The 26,422-nt window shown below is 35.8% G+C and overlaps 1 long non-coding RNA gene across 4 annotated transcripts in view; it reads right to left on the reverse strand.

The window, feature by feature from the left end:
* Window positions 1-1,431: 1,431 nt before the first annotated feature.
* Window positions 1,432-26,422, reverse strand: part of LOC112661749 (uncharacterized) — a 66,006-nt gene continuing 41,015 nt past the window's right edge. For all 4 annotated transcript variants that reach the window (XR_003137931.3, XR_003137930.3, XR_004811074.1 and 1 more), the window contains 2 exons: window positions 10,049-10,118; window positions 1,432-2,425 (listed from right to left, as the gene is read on the reverse strand). This is a non-coding gene — a long non-coding RNA (uncharacterized LOC112661749). The remainder of the gene's footprint in view (window positions 2,426-10,048; window positions 10,119-26,422) is intronic.

A 26,422-nucleotide genomic window follows, 5' to 3' on the forward strand; every position in this document is an offset into this window, starting at 1 on the left:
TTATTATAAGTCAAGGATTAAAAACAAAACTTGGGGATCCTTGAAAACTTGAAAGTACTGCTGTGTTTAAAATAAAATGGCTGCTTTGTAACAAAGCACAGGGGGATGAGGCAATGAGAGGGCAGGATATGGACACTCTTGAATATGCATTTTAAGCCCCTACAGTAGATGGAAATTGTCCTCTCTGGAGAAAATGAGTGATTTTCAGGGTTTGAACAGATATATTTATTAATTAGGAAGTTCTGAGACAAAAGCTAGCATGAATAGAAGCTGGAAATCCCTCACCTCATTATCTACCACATATTAGATGGGCAACAGCAGGAGTTGCCAAAATGCAAGAATATATAGAAGACTGAACTACTTTCTCCAGGTCACTCCAATCTCCTTCAAGAGAGAAGGAAGATTCAATGTCCGCACTCTTCAGGTGAGGGGAAGCTTTGAGGGAGAGATGAGAAACTATTGACCTCCCTTGGGTTGCACTTCAAGGTGTCACACTAGGGGATCAATTCTTCAATTTTCTTGTCTGAGAGATGTAAGAGAAAACATCAGACAGCCTATGTGAGTTCTCACAAATTTGGGACATGTTTTCCCAGATGAGTGAGAAGTGCTACCTGAAAGAGGAGGGGATTCACACCAGCGCAGCAGGCAGGATCAGGAAGCCTGAATGAGGAGATGGAACAAGGCAGGGAGTGTATTTCAGTGCAGAGGAGAGCCTAGGTGGAGGTGATGTACAGAGCACCAGGTGACATTCGCACTTATTACTAGTATTATCCATAGGAGGAACTGACAATCCCAGAGCTTGGAAGTGACCACAGCAGGGACAGCTGGATGCAACTGTTCACTGGGAAATATAAAGCCTTGAGCAAGACAAAAGAATCAAAGAGAATAGTGTTTTCAAATAGGAGGGGATGCATTTCTTCCCATTATTTCTTCATTTCAAATCTATGAATTGTGGTCTTATAGAACCAAATACCTCAGAGACTAAATATTAGGGCTAACAATTGAATATTTTTATATAAATGCTGGCACAGTTGGCTTGGCTCCAATGAGGAAAACTGCTATAGTTTCCAATGAAAATAAGACTTTTAATCTGGAGAAAACAATTTTTTTAATAATTTTTATTTAAATAAAAATTTTTAAAATTGTTTTTGTAGCTTAATATCTTTAGTAAAGTGTTGTCCATTTCAGTAGGAAAATATAGTTCTTTATAGAATACAGACTTTCAGAATACAGACTTCTAAAAATTTCTTACAAACCGCATAAAACAGAAGAGATGATCTTCTGTTGTAAATCATGTAAATTTCAAGTAAATCATGAACATTTTAGTAGTTAAGGCTGAAATAAAACAATACAGAATACTGAAAATTTAAACTTAATTTAATAATTAAAATTCTGAAAGAACAAAATATGGTTCAATTATAGCAACTAATATTATTTGAAAGTATTTAGTAATTTCTAAAATGAATTTGTTATTAAGTCTCATAAATATCAATAAAATCAGTCAACCAATAAAAGTAACAAATAAGGTCAACAACATCAGGTTTTATTTCACAAAAATGTGTAGATATTAAATATGTATATTTAATATATATATATATATATACCTTTTAGAGTTGGTGAAAAATAGGAAAATAATGATCACATTAAATCAGAAAAAAACAAAATAATAGTTCTACAATCTCTTATCTGAAACCTCGGTTAATGGATTTTGCATATAGCATATATTACATAAACTTTCCATCCATACTTTATAATTTAACACATTGTTTCTCAATATTCACACTAAGTGGGATAAATAAGAATATCAATGGTAATGTTAGCATAGTCAAGTTTAGTTACCAAATACGATTTGGTGCCAACCCAATAGGGTGGAGGGAGAAAAAAGTATTGTTTGTTATTTTCATAGTTTACTATGTCACAGGATTATAAAAATATGGTTATGTGCCTGTATTTAATACACACACACAAACCTAAGAACTTCATTGACATTAAACGTTTTCTGTCCTTTAGCAGCAATTCTACTAGCTATGTAACTCAATGGGAATGTAGAAGACTAGAGTCTATGTTGTGCTGACTTGCAGAGGACTCTACAGCCACCAATGCTATGCAGAAATTCAAATGTACCAAAAGGATAATAACTGAATTCAGAATGTTAACAGAAAGAGATTTACAAAGAGTGTTGAAATATAATTTCAAGCTATATAATTATTAAACAGTGTTAAAATTCTAATCACTTCTTCATTATGTCATTGAGTATTACATTGAGTACATCCGCTGTAGCTTTTCATCCTTGAAATGCTGTATTCTTCAGGCAGGAATCACAGTGGACACTAAATCACAGTGGACAATACATACTTTAAAAGGGCTCCTTGATGTCAGGAAGAGTCGTGAGATGGTGGACATGGTTACTATAAGGCACCACAGCCTGGACAGAGATCAGAACAATATGACCATTAGATCTTTGTAGTAGTTTACTGACTTTAGTATCTCTAGGACAGAAATAGGCAATTGATTCAAAACCCGACTTGAAATGCATACCAAAAACAAAGCAAAAATAGGTCTGGTGAACAAAAGCCTAATATGAATCAATACAACAAACAATCATGGTCTTTTATTCAATGCCCAGACTGAGCCAGTCTATATACTAGGAGTCTCTTTTTAAAAATGACTGTGTCACCGTAAGTAAAGACTGACAGTTCTAGAAGTATATATTTCTAGATACTTCCCCTAAGGGACCTGAAATCATTTACCATGTAACTGAACTGGAGAAAAGAAATGAGATTACTGGATACTGGGTTGAAGTGATGATAAACTCTGGGCACTGTGGTTTGAATGTCAGGTGATAAATGGAGTTTTGGTCCAGGTCTGTCTCTGCTTTCTCATTTTCAGAAAGCAAAGTTGAAATAGACATGCTTATGCTGAGTGAAATAAGTCAATCAGAGAAAGACAATTATCATATGGTTTCACTCATATATGGAATATAAGAAACAGCATGGAGGATCATAGAGAAAGGGAAGAAAAACTGAATGTGAAGAAACCAGAGAGACAAATCATGAGACACCCTTAACTCTGGGAAACAAACCAAAGGTTCCTAGAGGGGAGACCCCCCCAAGGGGGATGAGGTAATTGGGTGATGAGTATTTAGGAGGGCACATGATGTGATGAGCACTGGGTGTTATACAGAAGTGATAAATTATTGAACACTACCTCTGAAACTAATGATGTACTATATCTTGGTTACATGAATTTAAATTAAAACAAGAAATAGACATGTTCAGCAACTGATAGAATTAAATGCTTAGCTATGTTTTTTTCAAATAATCATACTTTTATTTTGTGACATCAAATAGAATAGTTGAAGTTATTATTTTAGAAGTTAACCTGGAATTTTAAGAAGTTAATCTTCATATAAAGAATTATGCATCTAATTTTATAATTGATATACAGAGAAGTAACATTTGGTACCCCTAAATATGTCCCTTTGGCATTTGGACTATTTTAGTTGGATTATTTTTAAGAAATCAAAGTCTCAAGGTTTGTTTTATTTTTTGCTTCCCCACTGATTACCTAAAAGAATTTAGATAGAGAATCTGTTTCAGGAGGGGAGCTATCACTAAAGAGAACTATAGTAGAACATGAACTAGGTATTTGTAGACAGGGAGAAACCGAACGAAATATATAATTAAAATTTCCTCTGTATGACGCATTGTTCTTGGATGGTCAAGCAAAGATTTGTTTAACCAACATTTACTTTTTCCATTCTCCTAGTGAACTAACTTCCTTTCTTCCCTTTGAAACCCCAGACTCATACTCCCTTCATGTTAGCCCAAAATGACATAAATAATTCATTTTGCTTGTTTCCAAAATCTCTCATTTATTTGAATTCTCCCTACATATATAACTAAATTAGATTTTTCTCTTGTTAATCTGTGTCATGTCAATTTGATTCTTAGACCAGCCAGAAGAATCTTGAAAGATAAAGACAAATCTTTCCTCCCTAACAATCAAAATACTATGAAGTTTAATTTATGAGGGTCTCAAATTTTCCTTAACAGCAAAGATATATGTAAAGACAATGCCTTAACACTATCAAATATAATTTTATTCAAAGAAGAGCTTCTCAACCAAGGTGCTGCAGAAAGACTTATAGTTTTAATTCAATAATTATAACCCTTTTGTTGTGATTAAAGTTCTCGTCACCCATTTGGAAATTCTTTCACCCTACAGCAGAGGATGGAATATACATATAGATACGTAATTAAATTGGTTTTAGATAAATAAGCTTGCAAATATAAGGAGTATATTCCATATGTAATATACAGAGGTCATGTAATGCAGCTCAAATAATAAAAAATATAATTTAATTAATCTTGACAAAATCAGTATGAATTAGCCTCTTTTATTCTCCCCTTTTTAGAGATGAGGAAATTGAGACATAAACTGATTCATGAATTTCCCCAAGATCACACTCCTAGTAATCGGGGACAGTATTGCAACTTCACAGGTTGACCCCAGTGTCCATGCTCCTAGTTGTTATGCTACTTATAAGTAAGAATTTGGGGCTAAGAGAAATATGTTGATTTGAGTTCTTTGCTGCTGTATTGAATTTTCCTGCTCAGCATAATAAGGAGGAGGTGCTTTCATAACCAGCTAGTGAAAACAGAATAAGGAAGAATTTGTCACACAAGTAAGAACAGCCAAGAATACCGTGCAAGCCTCACTCTTGGCTGTCCTAGCTCTGAGGACTTTACCTGCCATTACTAAGATTATAATATGAAAAACCATGTGCAAAGGAAGTAAATAGTAGTAAGGGGGTGATAATCTGTGTTTTAGCTAACTCCACCTTTGGGAAAGGTCTAGACAGGGACTTGGCGGGGGACAACATATAAATGCTCAGACTTGGATTGTAAATAGAAGGTATTGTAATAAGACTGCTTGCTCATGAACTTTGGTGCCCTCTACATTTTACCCATTGATATTTATATCTTGGATAAGCAATGGTTTTTGTGAATCCAATTTCCTCACCTATTCTACCACTGGTGGTAGTGTCATTACTTGGAAGAAGCTCTAGTGTAGACTAAAAATTATGGATCTATTTCTTCTTGTGAAACTTGGATGAGAAACATAGCAACTGTAAAAACTGATTTTTTTTTCTCTCTTTGACCTTTACTAAAGTCAGAGAGTTGAGCCCACTCTGAGGAGTTAATGGGAAGAGAAAAACAGATTTTGTTGTTATTGCTGTTACATAGATGACCCTGAATATGACACTATGGTTTAAGTGACAAAACCAGTTTACTACTTTAATGCCAAAAGAGTGTAGTGGTACATGCAATTAAGAATTCTGGGATGTCTAGATACAGGTTTCAAACTATGTCATCAGGATTCTCTCTTCTGATTCCTATTTTCCTGGGTGTTGGTTCATTCTTAAAACTCCTCACATAGTGCAAAGAAAAGAAAAAAAGAAGCAACATCAGGAGTTCTACCTTAGTATTTGAAGAAAAGACCTTCTCTCCTCTTGGGCCCATACATTCATAAAACACACATACACAGACACAGACACATACACACACACACACACACACACACACACAGAATAGCTATTAATCTATCCCATCTCTAGACTTGGACCAAATAATTACTTGATCAGGGGAAGGTGGGTGAATAATCTGATTTTGTAAATTTCGGTTACATGTCCATAGGTGGTACTAGGGTTTGGGGCCGGCCTCAGTCAGAAATGTTGACAGAGAGGGAGAGGACTGTTAACTTAAAGAAACCCTGGACTTACATGAGTATTTATCAATGTACAATGAAATTTCCTTTCTTTTCAATATTCTCTTTGATTTCTTTTCCAATGTTCCAATGCTTGCTACTTATTTCCAAGTTTAGAGCATTTAGATATATGAATTAAAAAAATGGTTTTAAATGAATAATACCTTCAACCCCTTTATTTATATACACTAGAGAAAACTAAAGATCACATTAAAAAAATCACTAATATTTCCCTTTTAGAGGATTTGTTTAATAAAGTATAACATTATAAAAATTCTATATATTAAATAAGTTAGATCAAGGGAAATAGTCTATAATTTTTTTTTTCTAAAGGAACTTTCTGTAAAATTTTAAAAACTATGCTGTCCTAACACACAATCTTGCAAGACTTAAAGGATGCTGCAGAAGTTGAATTTTGCCACTGGTAGCTCTGTGTATATTTTTATTGAAGAGAATGATATTCAAACTAGAAATAGAATCTTACAGTCTCTGTCACCTACATTTCAATATTTGCTTTGTGTCATATATCCCAAGTACCCTTCATCAAAGTCATAAGCATTGACCTGTACATTAAAAATTCACCTCTAAAATACCTGAATATTTGCTTACTTCCAATTTTCATATTCTCTAAGATTTTAGGGAAAACAAATTGAGAATGATCATATCCAAACTTATTAATTTGAAAATTATTTAATGTAATTATATACTTTTTAAACAGTTTTTCTTGCCTTGTACTTCTGTCTTAAGGCAATTTCTGATTATAAAAAATTTAAATATTATATATACAATATATGGCAATTCAAAAGAGGTATGAAGAGACAAAAAATTTCCTTTTATCACCTAGAGAGGCTCTCTGATAATATTTTGGTCATATTTTTTCTTTGTATGTACATATATTTTAAACCATTAAAACCACATTAATAGACTTTTTATCCTTTTTTACATAAGTATTTTCTCATGTAATTAAGTCTTTCAATTATTTCACCATAAGAATCTATAATAATTTATTTCCCTACTCCTAAATACACATATTCATGGGTCTGTTTCTAGGCTCCATTTAATTCTCCAATGATTTATTAGTCTATTTTTACACTGATGCCACTCATTCTAGCTTTACAGCATATCTTGATCCCTTATGGAGTTAAGTTTTGCCCCTTCTGCTTCTTCAGAATGCCTTGGCAATTGCATTTCCCTATGAATTTTATAATCAGCTTTTCAGTTTCCTGACAAATGCATACTCACACAAATCTGCGGGGATTTTCACTGGGATTTTGCTGAATCTATCAGTCAATTTGAGGATAAGGTCTTCAAGGTTTCTCCGTTCTCTTTGCCTCTTTCTGTCTCAATATATTTCAAACCATGATCATCATACATTCTCCACTGATGTCTTTTTTTAAGCTTCTCTTAATATTGTTTCATTGTCTTGAACACCTTTCATTAGATTTGGTTCTACTTGATTTAATAGGTTATTGTATATTTTACAGTTTATTTAATGTTTATTGCCACTGTGATATTATTCACTCCTGTACTATGAAGCATTTGTTCACTTTTAAGTTAAATGTGTGTATGTGTGGTGTGTGTGCACGAGTGAGTGATTTCTCTGCATCCTTTAGCACTTCACTGCTGCAGTTAAAAAATGTTAATTTTATAGGTGAAAATCACATTTTATGATCTTAATTTTCATTTCCTTAATTATTAGGGTGAATGTTTTTAAACGTTCATTAGCCATTATAACTGAATAATTAATGATTCTACAAGCTACGGAGAAACCCTTCTAGAGATAGTAGCTGAATTCTGATCATATGGTTTTTATGAATAAGCATGTAGATCAGCCTTTATTTAAGCATTGTTTTATTTTGTATAATACCATTTCCTTGGACTGAAACTCCTTTTATTATGCTCTTGTTATTAACTGGATTCCCTTATTCCATTCTTGGGATGCTGGAGGTTCCTGACACTGCCAACTTTTTATTTATGACAAAGTTTGTCTTTTTTTTTTTTTTTGCTTATTAAATCCTGACATAGATACAAGATTTTTTGTCATATGCTGTGAAAGAAATAAATGGGATTTATTCCTTACTTTCAAGTGGTTGGCCATCTAATAGGGTAGAAAGTCACATGTGCGGTCAAATATAATCTAGGCTGGGAACAGAATCGGAAATTAGACAACTACAAAATTCCAAATGAAACATAAATTTTACTTTGTAGTTTAATTACATTTGTCCTATTGCTTTCTTAGATGCTAATGAGTCCTACCTGGCCACCTGTGGTAACATGAGTTAAGTTGATAAAAAGACAATTTGAACTGATGTAAAAGTTATATTAAAAAGGATAGGTGGAAGACAAAACTGTTGCCATAGGAATAGATACAGGACTGAAATTCACAGGTAGGATGGTATTTGCATTCCCTTTACTATGTATTTAGGATAATTTATAGATTGTTGAGTGAAAACTGGGATATGTTCGGCCAGCCCCCATGTCCCCAAAAAAGCAGCAGATTCTGCATCTTCTTACCCTGCAGGTGTTACAATTAATTAAACCAGTGTTTCTATTTTGTAAGTACTATGATTGTGATAGCAAATGGTGATTAGTCTAGATAATACTGATAGGCTCTCACGTTCCAGCTTAGGGGTATCACTTTCATTCTAAAGTGTTGATTGTTTCTTATCTAACTTTGAAAATAAGATCTGATGCTTTTTAAACTGATGTCTCTTATATTGTCTAACTATGGAAATTTATATGGTAATTTAAAATCTGATAAGCTATGAGTGACATAAGCCTGCATAATAAAGCAATCATAAGCATTGACACATTGGGCAGAATTCAGTTCAGTATGCCTTTGTAAGGAAAAAAATTTCCCACCTCATGCTGAAGAGTTAGAGGGGACATTGAAGGTATTAGTCATCATCTAACAGAATTGTCTTTATTATATTCACTTTCTACACATATCTGGAAAAGTTTTATTTTGGAATTTCAACAAGATTAATGAAGAAAATAAAGGGTAATATCCTTCTGGTTAGCATTTTGTTAAGTTTATATTCAATTTTTTGAATGTTAACTATATAAAAAAGCCACTCTGCAAGGCACAAGAAAGGATTAAATGTCATTCTTGACATCTAATACAAGTCAGACAACTTATATTGAATTTTCATCATTGCAATCTGAGTACAGATTTGCAACTTACTAGCAATGTGATCCTATAAAATTAATCAAAAGTGTCCTCTTGCCAAAGGCAAAAAGAGAAAAATAATCAAAATATGGATTACAGTCTATATTATATTAGACCAATTTCTGACATAGCAGATACCAAGAAAACACTGGTTTTTGTTGTAGGCAGCTCTGACATGGCTCACAATAATTCAAACCTCTTGGTATTCACACCCTTGTATAATCTCCTCCCATTGCATATGAACTGAAACCAGTGACTTTCTTTCAAAGAACAGAATACAGTAAAAAAGGTGGATATCACTTTGTTGATTATAAAAGATCACAATTTTGCTCTTGCCAGTACTACTTTCTTACCGGCACTCTTTCCATCCAAATTTGTATCCTCATCTTGCTCACTTTCATAGAGCAAGATGCAAATGAAAAGTTATTTTTTCCTGAAAAGTTATTTTTTCCAAGATTTTTTTTCCACCTGTATAATAAGAAACTGAGACCCTCAGTCTACCAGACTATGAGGAACAAAATTCTTCCAACAACCACTAAGTGAACTTGGAAGTGAATTGTGCTCTGTTTGAACCTGGAGACGTCTACAGCCCCTACCAATATGGTGATTGCCATCTTGTGAGAGAGACATGAGTCAACATTCTGATTTCTGTCTGTGAGACTCCTGAAGCAGAGAACACAGTAAATGTATACTCTGATTCCTGACCCATAGAAATTGTGAGATAATAAATGTGAGGTGTTTTAAGCTGCTATGCTTAGGAGTAGTTTATTATCTAGCAGAAGGAAGCTAATATAGTTTGTCTCCCATATTGCTTCTCTGAATCTGCCTTTGCTGATCTGTAAAAGGTGATAATATGTAACTTACTGACCTCAGAGGTCTTTTTAAGTTTAAATATGTTAATGTGTACAGAAGAATGTAGCAAACTCTCAGGTACTCTACAAATATAAGCTAATTTTAAGGAATCAACAATGTTAACACAAATGATCAGTATCACAAGGCAAGTGATTACTATTAACTGAACACCTAGGATATTCCAGGCACTTTCCAAGACTTTTTAGAAATACATTTAATTAACAATGCCATAGCATAATTGAGAAAATTGAAGCTTACCAAAGTTTACCGACTTGCGAAGGCTAGGATGGGATGGTTCATGTTCTTTCCTCTAAGAGATCTTGTTTTCCTATTTTTTTTAAACAAAACAAAAACTCAGGTTTTCCAAACATTAAATGTCTCATTGTGGTGCTCCACCAATATGTCCTTAATTGAGTGGGTGCCACTTAATTAGTGGGTGCCACTAATCCTCCAGCCATTGAGTATTGACTGCCAACAGCTCTAGGTACCTCCTTTTTTAAGAAAGCTCTTGCAGAAGAGTCACTGCCAGAAGCTTAGTACTAATTTACACAGGCTAGAGTGTGAATACTTCAAGTGGAGACCAGCTCTGAGCTACAATTCATGTTTCAAAATCTCCTACAGGATGAAGCAGAAGCTAGTCTCCAGATGCAAACACATTTTCACTATGCTTTTATTTCATTACCCTCCTGCTTCCTTCCATCTCTTTCTCCTGAGAACACTTCCTCCCTCAGTAAATCTCCTTCACCCTCATTGTCTCAGCCTCTGCCTCCAGGGAACTCAATTTAAGACAATCCTTTGTATCTCTCGCTTTCTACTTTCTTTTACACATTTCCATCCCCAAACCCAGACCCCACACACACAATTACACAGCAGTCTATTTATTCAAACCTTCAGGTTATAATCACACTGGTCATTGAGCTTAACAAAAGAACCAGCTAAGGTACAAGGAGCAGTGGCCAAAGTTTATGTTGTAGTTTTGCAGACTCCTGAAAAGTTATTTTTTCCATGGGTCTCTGTAACAAAATTTGTGTATACTGCTGATATGTCCATTGCATAGGGGGAATTTTGTTGCATTAGCAGATATTTTATATATGATTTTTAAAACTTTAATCATTTTATTTATGAAGTAATGCAGTGTATGAAAAATACAGGAAAATTATTTGAAGAAAATTATACATGAACCCTTAACGAACCAAAAAAATTGTAAAAATTAGTCCAATTTTAAAGAAATTAAAAAGAAAATCCTAGTTAAAACTGACATTTTACTACTACAGAATATTAGTTTTTTTAATAAAAATTCCTGTAATTTTACCACTTACTATCCTTTGGGTACAAGGTTTTTTGTTTTTTGTTTTGTTTTTTGTTTGTTTGTTTTTTAAGTAGATTCCAGCATGGAGTCCAACATGGGGCTTGAACTCAGGACCTTGATCAAGTCTTGACCTGAGATTGAGATTTGGATCCTTAACCAACTGAGTCACTCAGGTACTCCTGGGTACAAGGTGTCTTATAAATTCATTTCTTAATCTTCCTAATAGAGTTATGGTAGGAAATCTTAGTCTTCAGATAAACAGTGCAATAAACTCCTATTTCCTTATATTGTGTTCTTATTAACTCTGAAAGACAGATTCCTCAGAACACAAGTATATTGACATTCTCTAGTTATGGTTCAACATAAATACAAAATCAATACTCACTGCCCTTACCTTGAACCCTACTCAGTGAGGTAATTTATCATTTAAGTAATTATTTATTATTGTAAAATTTATTAATATCACTGACAAGATATAATCATAATAATTGCCATCATATTCATAGTGCACTCCCACAAAAGCTAGGATTATATATTGAAGATACCATGTGACCTGAAATTAACAATTTATGTAGGCTTGAAGATTACACTCTTTAAAGCCCTATGTAGCATTTTTCCCCTCTATGCAGCATTCCTTTAAACACAAACTGGCAGGCAGTATCTTCCTCAAGAATGCTGGAGTGTTACATAGTATTTAGCACAATTTCAATATTTAAAAAACTTAGTTCTTTGATGCTTACATTATTTAATATCATGCATGTGGCAGAGAATGCAGAGGTCACACACTGTCTCTTTGCTGGTTTGGCTTGGGTCACTGACCCCTGAGATCATTCTCAAGATGTGTCTCAAGTAGATGCTAATCTTCATCATAAGGTCTCTTATCAAATGCATATTTGAAAGAATTCTAGTTAAGTTCTTTTTTTCTAGATGATATAAAATAGTGAAAAAGGAGCAAAAAAACATGTTGAGTGCAAGTGAGTCATTATCAGGTAAAGGAAGCCTTGTTCCCAGGTATGGCCAGCTATTGTAACAGGGGTCAGCAGGACTATGGTGGTTCTGTGGCAATACCTCTATTTGAGTATGTTTCTGTCTATTATGCAAATGTTACTTAGGGTATTTTGGTTGTGTACGTTAAAATAAATCAAAATAAAGGATCCATAAGTTCAATTAATACTCATCTGTCTCAATATTTTTGTTTCATATAGCAGATTGAAGTCTATTTTAGATGCAAGATTATCATAGTGCTTCATTCTGCCAATGATGGAGTCCATTTGGATATAAATTCAGCAAACACATGCATGTATTTCTTATACATAAGGTGTTATTCTCCCTTTGGCTATTGTGTCCAAGTTTTTACTCACCAATTTTACCTCTCATTACAAATACTTTAGAAGGTGATATGCTCAGAAACCTCATCAAACTTTGTAATTAAAATAATATAAAGTCAAAAATATAATTACAATAATTAAAAATAATATCCTCGACTTTATTCCAAAATATGTTACAATAGCCTTTGGACAACAGCATTTCAAAGATTTTATTTATTCATTCATGAAAGACACAGAGAGAAAGGCAGAGCCTGCGGGGAGCCTGATGTGGGACTCGATCCTAGGACCCCGGGATCACGACCTGAGCCAAAGGCAGACCCTCAATCACTGAGCCACCCAGGCATCCCTGGACAACAGCATTTCAATACTGATTTTTCTTATTTTGCCTTTTAAGATTATTTTAAGCTTGTTCCACCCTACAAGATGCTTTGCCTTCCCTGAAAACAAACAATCCTCAGCTAGGATACAACACATTGATTGGAAACAGTGTAACATAGTAAAAAGATAATTTTGGCCAGCTGCTCATTAATAAACTGGATAAAGAAATCAGTATGTAATTATTCATCTACTCAACAAAAATGTATACCATAAAATTATGAATATGATATGAAAAATACCAATAGGTAAACACTTTGGTTTCATTTTAAGCCACCATTAAATAAAGAGAATCATGGAATTTAAAAAAAAACTCACCCTGCTTTATAAGAAATAGTACATATGAAAAATAATTCAATGACAGATCCTAATGAGTGGTAACTTATTTACAACTAGTTTCCAATCAGAAAGTTTCCTAAGCACCATTTGAGTTTCAAATGCTAGGAAATTAGAAATAAAATGTATTGCTATTTGCAGTTAAAATATTTTCCTGATTAGAATTGAGTGGGATGTCACACCATCAAAAAATAGAAAAGTCAGTCTTTTCATATGCATTAAAATCCTAATCCATAGACTCTTTGAGGGAAAGATCAGAGATTCGATTTTAGAAATGAGGAATCAGGGCCCTGAAAGCTGAATAATTTGCAGAGATCTGCAAGTTAGGGATTGAAACAGGGCATCTCACTACCAGTTAGTCTCATTCTTAATGGCACGTAGTCTCTAGTCGTTAAAATAAGCATGAGATAAGCATGGCATCTGGTAGTCCAATCACATTTTGGTTCACATCAATTACCTCAAAAGAAAGAACTAATGCTTTATGTCTTAAGCATTCTAATGTTAACCTCCCACAATCTACCTATACATAATTTAGTTTTTACACACTTGTACATGATTTAAACAAGAATATCTGAATAATAAGTCTCTGCTTCTTATTTTAAAATATGCCTGTTTTGTTTGCACTAGCCAAGTTATTAGGAAAAATTGTGTCTTTTTGAAGACATTACTTTCAATACTTTATGAACTCAAAAAAAACTTTAAAAAAAAAGATAGTTTAATTCTGTGCGTGTGCATGCATGTGTTTTGTCTTTGTTGAAATAAGCAGTTTCTAAGTACCAAGGCTGCATTGTGTGTTCAAACAAGACCATTTGCACATGATATAAATTCAGCTTTATTATGATATAAAAAATATGTGCTGCAGATACAAGATTTTCCTTTATAGTAACAAATTCTAATCAAGCTGTAATAATCGAAAATCATGATTTTCTTTACCTAAGTTCCAAACTTTCCTACTATATGAAAGGACAATATAGACCACAATATTTTGATTTTAAGTTGTATACATATGCATATATTACCCCCCAAATGGCCACACATTTTCCCATTCCTATATTGTATACTTTCCTGCAGTGGGAATTTCAATTCTACTGAAAAAGTAGAATGTGGGCTTTGCTCGATCAGGGTTTTTTTTGGCCAAATTGACTAGGTTAGTGAATTTTCTAGGTCATATTGGCTTAGGCATGGTGCCCAGATATGTGGTCTAGCAATATTCTACAGGTTTCTGAAAAACAAAAGTTTTTTCAGACATGATTATTATTTAAATCAGTGGATTTTGAGTAAGCAGATTGTCCTCTATAATATAGGTGAGCCTTATCCAATCCGTTGAAAATTGGAGTAGAACAAAAGACTGACCTCCCTTGAGCAAGAGAGAAACGTGCTGCAGAGAGGCTTTATTTATTTTTATTTTTAAAAATATTTTTTAATTGAAGTTCGATTTGTCAACATATAGTATGACACCCAGTGCTCATCCCTTCAATGTTCCCCCGGTCAGTGCCCATTACCCAGTCACCCCATCCCTTCGCTGCCTCCCCTTCCACTACCCCTTGTTCGTTTCCCAGGGTTAGGAGTCAGTGGAGGGCCTTTAGACCTGAACTGCAATGTGGGGCTTTCCTCTGGGTTCTCTAGTCTGTTGCCTTGCTCAGCAAGTTTGGACTCACCCTGCCTAGAATTTTGTAAGCCAGTTTCTTAAAAATAAGCAAACGAATGAACAAACAACTCTCCTTCTATAGATATATACATCCCATTGGTTTTGTTTCTACAGAGAACCCTAATACATTGCCATTTTAAAAACTCAAAGCACACAGGGGACCCTGAGGTGTCTGACTCTTAATCTCAGCTCAGGTCTTGTCTCAGGGTTGTGAGTTCATGCCTAGTATTGGGCTCCATGCTGGGTGGGGAGCCTACTTTAAAAAGGCGGGGGGATCCCTGGGTGGCGCAGCGGTTTGGCGCCTGCCTTTGGCCCAGGGCACGATCCTGGAGACCCGGGATCGAATCCCACGTCGGGCTCCCGGTGCATGGAGCCTGCTTCTCCCTCTGCCTGTGTCTCTGCCTCTCTCTCTCTCTCTGTGACTATCATAAATAAATAAAAATTAAAAAAAAAAAGAAAATTAAAAAGGCGGGTAGGTGGGGAGTGCCTGGGTGGCTCAGTCGGTTCAGTAACCAACTCTTGGTTCCCATTCAGGTCATGATTTCATGGTCACGGGATCCAGCCCCTGCCTCAGGCTCCATGATCAGTGTGGACTCTGCTTCAGATTCCTTTTTTTTTTTTTTTTTTAAGATCTTATTTATTTATTCATGAGAGACAGAGAGAGAGAGGCAGAGGGAGAAACAGGCAGAGGGAGAAGCAGGCTCCATGCAGGGAGCTCAAGGCGGGACTCGATCCCGGGTCTCCAGGGTCTCGCCCTGGACTGAAGACAGCGCTAAACCGCTGAGTCACCCGGGCTGCCCCTGCTTCAGATTCTCTCTCCCCTCCCTGCTTGCACTCACTCTCTCAAATAAATAAATTCTTTAAAAACAAAAACAAAAAACATGAAGCACAGAGAAGCTTTCAAAATCATAGGATGATAAGGCCTGATCTCTCTGCAAATGGTCTCCTTAGAACCTTGTGGGTACCACCATATGAACAAACCTGGGCTCCTTGGCTGGGTGATGAGGCACAGTTAACTTCCTCATTCATATCAATAGCCAACCCACGTAGAGTCACGAAAGGAGAAACTCAACTACCAGCTCTCTACAAATGCATGATCAAGCCCAGCCAATGGCATGCAGAGCTGGGATGAGCCATTCCAGTGAACACAAGTCAAATTTCCAAACCACAAATTTTAAAAGTTATTTTTATTGAGGGATAAACAATAGAGAGTTATATTTCAAGTGTATAACATACTTCAGCAATAGTAAATATCGTTCAGTGCTGCTCACAGTAAGTATAGCCATGATCTGTCACCAAACATATTTATAATCTTACTGACTCTATCCCCTATGCTATACTGACTTTTTAACTGGACATTTGTGCCTCATAATCCTCTTTATCAATTTCCCTCATCCCTTCACCTACATTGCCTCTGGCAACCACCTGTTTCTCTTCCGTATTTAAATGTCTACTTTTTGGGTCTTTTTTCTTTGTTCATTTGTTTTGCTTTTTAAATTCTATATATGAGTAAAATCATATGGTATTGGTCTTTCTCTTCCCCCCCATAAATAGAGTGATAGCAGGTGTTATTTATCTAAAAATAAACCTTTCAGTCTTCATTATTAAGTATGATGCTTGCTCTATGTTAGAGCCATTATTTAACCTTTATCAATTTCATTCTAGTTTAGCTATGAACTTATGGATGAACAGTAGATTTTATCTAATGTTTTTACTACATATATTGAAAAGATCACTTTTGTTCATTTAATGTATTAATATGGTTACAATATAGATTTTCTTAAAGTTAAGTTAGTCTGGCACTAGCAGGGATAAACTCAACTTGGTCATACTATTTTGTCATTTTAATCCATGCTGTATTTTTACTTTGTATTATTATAAATGTGTTTTCATACCTACTCCATGAGATTAATCTGTATTTTTTTTCTGTTTTATATTATCATTGTCAGTTTTGATATTAAGGCTATGTTGGCCACAAAATTTGGGAGAGTTCCTTTTTCCCCATTTTTTAGAAAAAATCATATTAAGCTTAAAATTACATCTACCACATTTTATCTGAGCCTGGTATTTATTTTGGGGGATAAAAATATATTTTACCTGGACACCTGGGTGGCTCAGCGGTTGAGCATCTGCCTTCCACTCAGGGCGTGATCTTGGAGTCTCGGGGTGGAGCCCCACATCAGGCTCCCTGCATGGAGTCTGCTTCTCCCTCTGCCTATGTCTCTGCCTCTCTCTGTGTGTCTCTCATGAATAATTATTATTATTTTTTTTTACCTGCCAGTTCAATAGTTTTAATGGTTAGTTTTCTATTGAGATTTTCTATTTCTTTCTGAGTAAGGGCTGAGTATATTTTAAGAAAGAATTCAATTTAATCTAAATTTCAAATTTAAACTAATTTTTAATAATTATTAACTGTATAATCTCTGCTAAATATATACATATATACATATATTTATGACAAATTTTCAATCTTATTTCTGACATTTGTCTTATTTTCTTTATAAAATGTTTAAGGTTTTCAATTGTATTAGTTTCAGAACCAACCTTAGTTTTGTAGGGTTTTTTTGTTTTATATACTTTTATATCTCATTAACTTTCAGGATAATTTCAGGACTCTTTCTGTGCCTATTTAATTCAATGCTTGGGTCATTGTCACTTTTTTCTCATTTAAGTTTCCCTAACAGCATAAAATTGTGATAGGTGATATTTTCATTGTTATCATTTTGGAGATTTTTTTTTTAATTCCATAGTTATTTAAGCAACTCATTTAGGCTTTCTGAATTTTTAAGCATTTGGATTAGTCATTTAAAAACATTTTCCTCAAGGAGGCGCCTGGGTGGCACAGTTGGTGAGCAGCCACTATTGGTTTCAGCTCTGCATGATCTCGGGACATGGCATCTAGTGTGTATGGCTCTGCTCCCAATGGAGCAGTGGTGGCTTAAGAGTGCTTAAGACACTCCCTCTCCCTCTGACCCCCCCTTCTCTTTGGCTCTCTGCCTCTTTAAATAAATCTTATAAAATATTTCCCTTAAAAATACTTATTTACAATTTTGGCCTTACAGATGTTAATATGTTTCTTTTCATGTTTGTTCCTAATCTGTATTCTCCAATAGTTTTCTTTATATATTCAGCATAAACTATTTTTAAAAAAATCTAATTCCACTATATGTGGTGTTGCTGATTTCTTCCACTATTAAAAGCCTATCTCCATATTTCATTCATGATTTTGTAAGTATTTCATGGATACCTATGTCAAAAATTGTTCATATTTCTTAGGAAATGAATATTTTTTGCTTAATAGTTCCTTAAATTCTATTTTATATTATAATAGTTATATAGGCATTCTTTTAATATCTCTATGAACCATTGTCTGCTATTCTTTCCTTTTCATATTTTTTGACCCAAGTTTTTATGTGTTTTGTAAATGGCACAGTTTCATTGTACATCTATGTGTTCTCATCTGGTCTAGCCACTTTTTATCGTATAAATGAAAATGTTCCATTTACATAGATTAGAGCTTCTATATTTGCATTTATTTCCATCATCTTGTGCTTTCCATTTTACCCATGTTATTGTTCCCTTTTATCTCCTTTTCTGTGCTATTTTACTTTCTCTTTTTATTCAGTTTTTAAGATCATTTTGGAAAACTTATACTTCAGTTTTCTTTTTGTGGTTCCAATAAATATTAACATGCATTCATAACAAATCTGAATTTACAATTCCTCCTTCTGTTAATACTACAAGGACTGAAACATGATACTTTTGACTTCTCTCCTAGCAGTCTTTTTAGTACATAAATTACTATTACTTATACACCATTTCTTATCAATAATAGCAGTAGTATTAAGACCAAATCATCATATGATGATAAACTGACAACCTCGGACTCCCCCATCCTGGAAGGCCCAGGTATTGCTGTAACAGAAATAAATACGCAATCCAGGTAAGGGTTTGTCTTTACTGCATGGAAGCCTCAGTCAATACTATTTTACAAAAGCTGATAGCATGTTTGTTCCAATGTTCTAGAATGTCCCAAAACATCGAAGAGACCAAGGAACCACTTAACAGCAAAAGAAGCTCCTAGAGACTGCCTGTGAACACAGGCTCCATCACATCACATAGTGTACACACAGATGCTGCACAGAAGTGGAGAGATGGAAAAACGGCCTGTTGACAACATAGCTGAAGAGCCATCATGAAGACGAAAGTCTGATTATGAGATACTCTCTTCACTGGAATGCTGTATACTCATTGACTCAAAGTCCTTTCAGTGGTGCTGGTCTCCCAACAGGAGGACCATATGGTTCGGAGATCCAAACAGTGAAACAGGAGTTGCTGCATTTACTGCTCCCATCATCTTCTGAGGAGACTTCATGCTTCCAGTGCCCACAGCTCTGGGCCCAGGTGTTAGAGGTCCTGGTCCCCAAAAAGGCACAATTTTGCCAGGGGACACTTAAGTAAGTGACCATTCCAATAAATCTACTGCTGCTGTGTAGGCACTTTTTTGTTTCCAAAAACCAAGAGACAAAAAGTAAGGATCAGTTTTGCAGATGAGTTGACTTTGATTACCAGCCTCAGGCAGGGCTGCTCTTATACACTGAGAGCTGGAAGGAATACGTGTCAACAGTTTCTGGTTCTCGTGCCCATGGTGACTCTGAACTAACAGGTACAGAGCAAACCTGAGAAAGGCATGGGGACTACGGGTTTGGACGTCTCAGAGATGAGGCTCTCAGGTATATTGGCAAGTAAGCCACTGAGTCAGGCAGAGGTGGTAGCCAAGAGTAGGAGGAATTGAGGATGCAAAGCAGTGAAGGACCACAAAACCAACTACAGCAGTCCCAGGACTAACCACTCTGTCCACTGACTTCCCTCTTTTACATTCTTTTAAGATAAAAAGTCCCCTGGGATCCTGATGGGACTATTCCCTGAATCCATAGGGAGAAGTGCTTCTGGGCAGCACATGGAGATGGCGGTGATGAAGAAATGTGATACCTACATTCTCATCCAAGGAAGGATTTGCTACCCAACTGTAAAAAGGATAACCAAGAAACCATACTTCAGCTGTGAAGTATTTTAAGGTCTGCTTCTGCCACAGAGCTAGCCAAAGACCATGTACTTGTCCAGGCAGCGGACATTTGGTGATAGAGTCTAATCAAGGTAGAAAGGTCAAATAACTGACAAAATACTTATTCCAAATCTCCTCACCAGTTTTATAGAGTTTTATTGGGCTTGTATTACAATTTGACTTTCTCTTCCAGCTAATCCCTTTCCCTTCATGAGAACTGAACTCCAGTAAGCTCTTAGATACTGAACCCCACATAAACATTTGCTTTCAGAGATGATAATACTTGTTTCTTATCCTCAGAAATAAAGAACAATCTCTGAGTGGCCAGTTTTCACATGTGTCACATGTTGTAGACAGGTTTATTGAGCAAATAAGCCAATACAGTTTAGTTCAAAAATAAATTGCTCTATGAAATGTATTTTCTTTTAGGACTATAAAATACTATATATCATACCTATGCATGTGCCTATTAACCCCTTTCATTACTCTCAACTTGAATGACCCTCTGAATGCCCAGCACAGACATTCCTGAGCATTTGTATTCAACAGCTTCTTAACATTTGACTGTGACCACCTGATTTGTGTTATATTAAGAACATTCTATTAATATTAATTGAGAAGAGGACAGCTAAAAATTATTTTTTAAAGGTTTATTTATTTATTAATGAGAGACACACACAGAGAGAGAGAGAGAGAGAGAGAGGCAGAGACAGGCAGAGGGAGAAGCAGGCTCCTCACAGAGAGTCCAACATGGGACTTGATCCTGGATCCCGGGATCACGACCTGAGCCAAAGGCAGGCGCCCAACTGCTGAGCCACCCAGGCATCCAAACAGCTAAAAAGCTAAAAATTATACAATCAGATCAATGTAGGAAGGTGAATGATTTTAAGATTACTTTTTTAAAAACCATAACATCCATCCTTTGTACCACCTAAACTAAAACTAAAGTAAAAGCAAATTGTTTAGACTATGGTTCTAGACCTTCTTCCTGGATAAGCAGCAGATACTATGATGCAGGGTCTTGATTTCTTGTATATAAGTGCTAACCTAGGAATTATGCAGAAGAAACTGATGGAAAACTTTCAGAGCCCCTTTCTTATATGTTCACTTACAAATACGTACATGGGTCATGATATAGTTCTCTCCAATAATCAATCATATAAGCAAATCATATAGACTAAAGCAGTCTTTGTCCTTTTGTCAGAAAAAGGTAATTTGTCAGTCACTCCATGTATCCTCAGAAGATGTTTGTCGAAATTTGTTAGGATTGTTCATGCAGCTCCATAAATACAACATTCATTTGGTGCTCTTTTGGTTGCTCTATACGACTCAAGCAGGGAAACTATTGCCTGGAAATGGTCTTATTTCCTAATATTTTTTCACAAGGAAATAGTTTGTGTGTCATTCATCAGTTTTATGGCCTTTTCTCCCTGTTTTTAGAAAGCAGAAGCATGCTCAGTATTCAGTCACACACAGAGCAGACTCATTACAGGATTGTCAATGAGCAATTTAGCAAGCAGAAAGTCAAATTAGCTTTACTGGAAAGTTGACTGTGGTGTGCTACCCAAAGTGAAAGTAGCAAGTAAAATTTTACCCACAACTGGTTACATAGGGGTAATTAAAACCATTAATCTTTCCATTGATCTTTGTTGCCTACTATATTTAGCAGCTAAGAGTCATGAGCTACTGGAGTGTGTCCATTGTCACAGATCTCCATCAATAGATATCCCCTAAAGAGGGCTCCAGGGTAAAAGAGCATTTATCTGATTTATGCCTATTATGTGGTTCATTCAGACCTGAAACAAATAATGGTTATGCTTTATTAAGAAGGAATATTTGCAAACTGCAAGTCTCATGAAAATTTTAACTTCTTTCATGCTACACAGAAGTAACACATGGTAAATGCCTTTTGAGTCCTATCTGTTCCATTTATTTTTATATTTGATGGGGATATGGTTCTACTTGATAATATCCTAAAACATTATAGGGGCAATGTATAATTTTTATACATAGGTGCTCTCTTAAAAAAGTAAATGTTTGACCTTATAGTCTATAATTATGTCTCTGAAAGGATAATAGTCTATCACAAAAGCATGGCTTGGTTCACAGATCATTGATACAGTTAGTTTTAACAGATGCTTGGGTGCCATTATAATCTTTCCTATCCATTTGGCTGTCACAAAAGTTAGACCCATGTGTCCAGTTTAGGCTATTATTTCTATAGGGCCTTTGCTCTTCTATACCAGGAACAATTAGTAATTAAGACTGGATAATCAACTAGTGACCTTCACCAATTAGAGAGTTTTTAGAATCAAGCATGGAGTAACTACTCTCAATATTTACTGAGAAAAGTGAAGTATAAGATTCAGATATTTCATTCTGGTTGCCGATAAGGAGAGGTCGATATAAGCCTAAGGATTTGGTATCTTGACAGTTGCAGTCTTAGAAACTTAATGGTGAGTGACCATACCCAGTAAATATCTGCTACACCATTTCCACACTCACATGAGACTGATTGGTGCCAATACAATTAAATTAGTCATTACAACTTTACTAATCAAAAATGCAGAAAAACAACATGTGCAATGAACAATTGTCACTTGAACGTTACCATTACCAGTGTCTACACACTTTATGTTTGCAAAGAAAGCACACTTATGTTATCACTTTGGTGAGGGAAGCAAGTAGGCCTTGTAAAAAAGAACCAGCTTGAGACACTAAATCTTACAAAAGAGATGTTCCCAGGGGATTAGAGGTGGAGGCTTTAGAGTGATGACAGCCTGACATCCTGCTCTGTGACTCTGGTCTAAGGCTCAAGAGACTCTGGCTCTAATTCTCAAGGTCTTAGGCTCATTCAATTCTTTTCAATTTTCTAAGCCAGGTTCTCCAGATTTCCAATCCTCTCTGCTAGTCACTCAAAAACCCTGCAATAAGTTATTTTCTTCTGAAGTTTACCAGAGCCCACCTTTGAGGTTTTAAATCAGTAATCATGATTGATGCACCATGTTTCTAGATATACATATATGTATGTATACATTGTCCTAAGTCAATTTGCTTAAAGAATTCTCCTGGCTAACGACTATTAGTTATCCATAAAATTTTATCCTTCATGCAGATTAATAGCAATAATTTTATCCATTTCTGGACTTCCAACTTCAAATCTCAAAAAGGAGAAATCCCGAGCTAGACGTTTAAACTCACTTCTGTATGTTAAATATTTTTTTTAGGCTCAAAACCTAGCAGTTTCGGAGACTACTAACAGAGGCCCAAAATTTACTCCTTAATACGCTTTACACATTGTCAAGAAGGGGTAGTTACAAATTTAGTAACTAGGTAAACGAATATATATTTGTTTCTTCTCCATTTATAGTAGTAACCAAGTCTTAACAAATAGTCCTTCATAGTGTTTTTTTTTCCTTGCCTCCATCACATCTAGTACTAGCTCATTTTCAAAATGTTCTCTTACTCCCTAATCACCTCCTACCGAGATAACTGAATTCACTCAATCTTCCAATAACTATTTATTAAGTCCTAATGATGTAACACCAGGCATTCATTAATTAATCACACATGGATTCTGCCTTTTTTCCAGCTTGCCCCTCTATGGGAAATAGACAATAAGAAGAAATATCAGGTAACAAATGTGGGTATGAGGCACAGGTTATGCAGACAACACACTGCATGCAGAGATGGAGAATAGTAGAGTATCAACTTAAGAGAGGAATAGTAAGGAAAGGCCTTTCAAAGGATGGGGCTGTAAGAAGGTACCCAGGAGTATGTAAAGAAATTAGTCATGAATAGGATGGAGACAGATATAGATAGATAGATAGATGATAGATAGATAGATAGATAGATAGATAGATAGATAGATAGATATAGATAGACCTATAGATACATCTATCTATATATATATAAAGAGAAAGGGACAAAGAAAGAGAGAGAGAGAATATGTCACAATTTCTGTAGTACTGAGAGTCTGGAATACATTAAAGCTGACAGAAAGTCCATGCAGCTGAATTGTTGGTGGCTACAGAGGAATGACATTGAAGAAGTGGGCAGACATTTCATGGAATAATTTACCTTCCATGGTAGAGTTTATACTGAAGAGAGTGGGATGTAGTTAAAGGGTTTAAGTCTAAGAAGTGACATAATTTGATTAATTTTTATTAAGCTGGCTAAAATGTGTAGAATAAATTTAAATTGTAAACTGGAGTCAGGAAGAGCAGGAAGGATGTTGGCGATGATGCTGGTTAAGGCTACAGTGGTGGCAGGTGAAAGCCGGAGAGCAAAAGACTATTTTTGAGATAGAAAATGTAGGACCCAGTTGACTATCTGGAGTTCAAGATAAGTAAGAAAAACCCATCAAGGGTAATTTCATGTCCAAAATATTTTTAGTGATTTTAAGAGCTTTGAATAAAATGCAGTTAGTTCTATTCCTTGGTACTATGTCTCCTTCTCCTCTCCTCCCTCTCCACTCTCCCCCTTCTCTCTGTTTATCTACAGAAAGTTCAGTAAACTTCCAAAAATGAAGCAATCAGATATCCTAAAAACCTCCCAACGCAAAATACAGAAAGTTTTGCGTAAACTATAATGAATGGAATATTAAATATATAATTGGGATTGCAGTAATTTTTTTAAAAAATTTATTTATTCATGACAGACACAGAGACAGAGACACAGGCAGAGGGAGAAGCAGGCTCCATGCAGGGAGCCTGACCCGGGACTCGACCTGGGGACTCCAGGATCAGGCCCCGGGCCAAACGCAGGTGCCAGCCAAAGCGCCAAGCCACCCAGGGATCCCCGAAAGAATCATTTCTACTTGCACTTTTTGTTCAAGATAATGCTGGCTCCCTTTGGAAGGCCTTGCCCTCCCTGTGGCCCCGTCAGGCAGTGCCGTGTCTTCTCCCCCACAGCCCAGTGCTTCTGGGAGGGAAGATAACACTGTTCTCCACGATGGCCCTTCACAGACTTTTACAACATTTCTTATTTTTCCCTGACAACAGCAAATTCGATTTTGAAGCTCATGTTATCACGTGATGTTACCAACCAATCTACAAATTCCCTTTAAACTACTTAACCCCCAAATCATTTCTTTTGATTTCTTCATGATTTTAGGTCTATTAGAATGACTCATCATAAGTGGTTTCAATACAGGTATAGAAAATCCTTTTCATACTATGGCCTATTGGTTTCATTAATTCTTCTCCAACAGTCTCATCTGCTCATATACTTCAGCCACTCACTCCAGTGGGGATTAATGATCTTTATCCTTACAAACAACCACAACTTCTCCATGGTCTCAATTTCATGTTCCTTCTCTGGAAGAACTAAACGTGGTACTATGTTAATGGTAATTTCCTGTGATGGCAATTTGTGATTATAGGAGATGATATTCTTATTTGTAGAATAGGAAGTATTGGGAATTGGTGGCAATTGATTTTGACAACCTATTCTCAAATGGCTGGAGGAAAAAAAAGGTTTTATTTGTATTATATTTTTAACATTTGTGCAAGTTTGATACTGCTATTAAGTTTTAGAAATACATATCAACAAATGTATAAAATGTCATAAGAGGTGCCCCAGTATTCCCAAAGATGAAGTCCCACCTTAGAAGAATTCAGAGCCTATAATCATGGAAGATACAATGCAACAACTCACCAGGAATAAAGTCAAGATTGCTAGAGAGAAAACATGCAATATGCCAACTTGTAATGAAAAAAAAAAACATTTGGCTGGAGGAGCTCTATTAATACACTTTCAATATAAGTCCAGATTCAACCCTCCAAAACACTTCCCAGCTCGTGGAGATAAATATCAATTGGTTTCCTAAGCAGCTTTAAAACCCTTGCAAGGTAGGCCCTGGCAACCCGGTAGTCTCATCTGGAGTCCTGCTCTTGGCGCCCTCACACATCAGCAAGTGATGTATTTCACAAATATCAAACAGAAGGTCTCTTTTGTAATATCTTTAAAACGCTTTTTTTTTTAAATTGAGTAACTATTAAGCAGGAATTAGAAGAGAGAACATGGCAAGGGAGGATGTACAACTGAGAAAAAATTAAAGCCTACCTTTGTTTAAAGTTGGAGTTCTAAAAAAAAAAAAATAAATAAATAAATAAATAAATAAATAAACAAACAAAGTTGGAGTTCTCCCAAGTTATCCCAGAGGTCAGACTCCCCACGTGGCCTGGCTGCCTTCTCTGCAGTGGAGTAATTTTTTTTTTTTTTTTTTTGAAGGCTTTTTAGAGCAGCCTGGAAATCACAAGTCAGCAAAATCAGGCATGGGGAGGAAAACCCGTCCTGCTTCAGCTCTCTGGGAGCTGGCACAGGTCAGACTCTCCAGTGAGCTGAGGGGGGTCACTCAGCACCAGGACTCCTGCGAGCACGCTCAGCTTCTCCCCTGCTCGGCTTCAACAGATGGGTGCTCTCGGGCCTGCGGATGCCAGGCTGGCCAGAGCAGCAAGAAGGCACCCCTCTAATGTCCAGATCGTGAAGTGGGGATGCTGGGTGGGCCATGAGAATAGCTTGATATGTAACTGTTAAATCTGTACACACAGAACTTTTAACCTTCATT

Source organism: Canis lupus, chromosome 31, assembly GCF_003254725.2.
Source record: "Canis lupus dingo isolate Sandy chromosome 31, ASM325472v2, whole genome shotgun sequence".
NCBI lineage: Eukaryota > Metazoa > Chordata > Mammalia > Carnivora > Canidae > Canis > Canis lupus.